The following is a 1,377-nucleotide window of genomic DNA, read 5'->3' on the forward strand; positions in this document are numbered from 1 at the left end:
CGCACAAAAGGCGAGATGTGGGGAGATGTGGGGAGATGTGGGGAGATGTGGGGAGATGTCGGGAGATAGGACGAGCAGCTCGCGTGCCACGCGCACAAGTCTCCCCACATCTCCCCGCATCTCCCTTCATCTCCCCGCATCTCCCTACAACACCTCCCCACACCTCCCCACAACACCTCCCCACACCTCCCCACAACACCTCCCCGCACCTCCCCACACCTCCCGGCACCTCCCCGCACCTCCCCATATCTCCCCATATCTCCCCACAGGCCGTGTACGGCGTCGTGTTCGACAGCTTCGACCCGCACCGCCTTCTCACCTTCTCCGACGCGTCCGATACGCCCACCGGCCTCGTCAAGGGGTGGGACCTGCGCCGGCCGCGATCTCCCGCAATCTCCCGCAGTCTCCCGCACTCTCCCGCACTCTCCCGCAACAGGTGGGACCTGCGCCGGCTTGCGCACGGCTCTCCACTCTTCACCCTCTCGGCCGCCGACGCGACGAGCAGCGGGCGGGCGGGCGGGCGGGCGGCGCAGAGCCGAGGCCTCCTCCAGGTTGGCTGGTGCGCGACGCAGCGAGGGCTCGTCGGGACGATCTGCGAGGGCGCCGCCGGACTCTGCCTCTGGGACATCGACCAGATGCTTCTCACCAAGCGGCAGCAGCTGCAGCAGCAGCAGCAGCAGCAGCAGCCCGCGCCGCCGCCGCCGCCCGCCGCGTCGCAGCCGCCGCAGCCGCCGGCGGCGGTGGCGCGGGAGCAGGAGCTGGCGCACGCGCTCCCGCCAAAGGCACCGCCGCATCTCCCCGTATCTCCCCATACCTCCCGCCATATCTCCCCCTATCTCCCGCCAAAGGCACCGGCATTTCTCCGCATATCTCCCCATATCTCCCGCCAAAGGCGCCGCCGAAGGCACCGCCGGCGTCGCCCGCGCAGCCGGCGGCGGCGGTGCACGTCGCCGCCGCCGGGCCGCTGCCCCCCTCTGACGTGAGCAGCGACCCTTCACACCTCGAGCTGTGAATAGGTCCACCTCGACGCCGCCGGGCCGCTGCCCCCTCTGCTGCTGCCCGCGCAGCTCACCCCGAGCGCCGACACGTGGCAGCGCCCGTCCGCCGCCGAGCGCGCCGCCGCCGTCGCCGACTACAGCCTCCCCTCCGGCGGCGACGCTCGCCCTCTCCGCCTACGAAAGCGACCGCAACTGGCCTGGCAGCTGTTACGAAGCCCGGAGGCCGCCCCCTTCGGCCAAGTTTTCGTCCTTTCCCACCCCGACCCGGAGACACTGCCAAGGGTTAAAAATGGCTAAACCTCCCCCCCATATTCCCCCCCCCCCTAATCTCCCCCCCAAATATACTTCCCCCACATAAATCTTTCCCCCCCCCATTTTT

The sequence above is a fragment of the Emiliania huxleyi genome (assembly GCF_000372725.1).
Source record: "Emiliania huxleyi CCMP1516 unplaced genomic scaffold EMIHUscaffold_9, whole genome shotgun sequence".
Lineage (NCBI taxonomy): Eukaryota > Haptophyta > Isochrysidales > Noelaerhabdaceae > Emiliania > Emiliania huxleyi.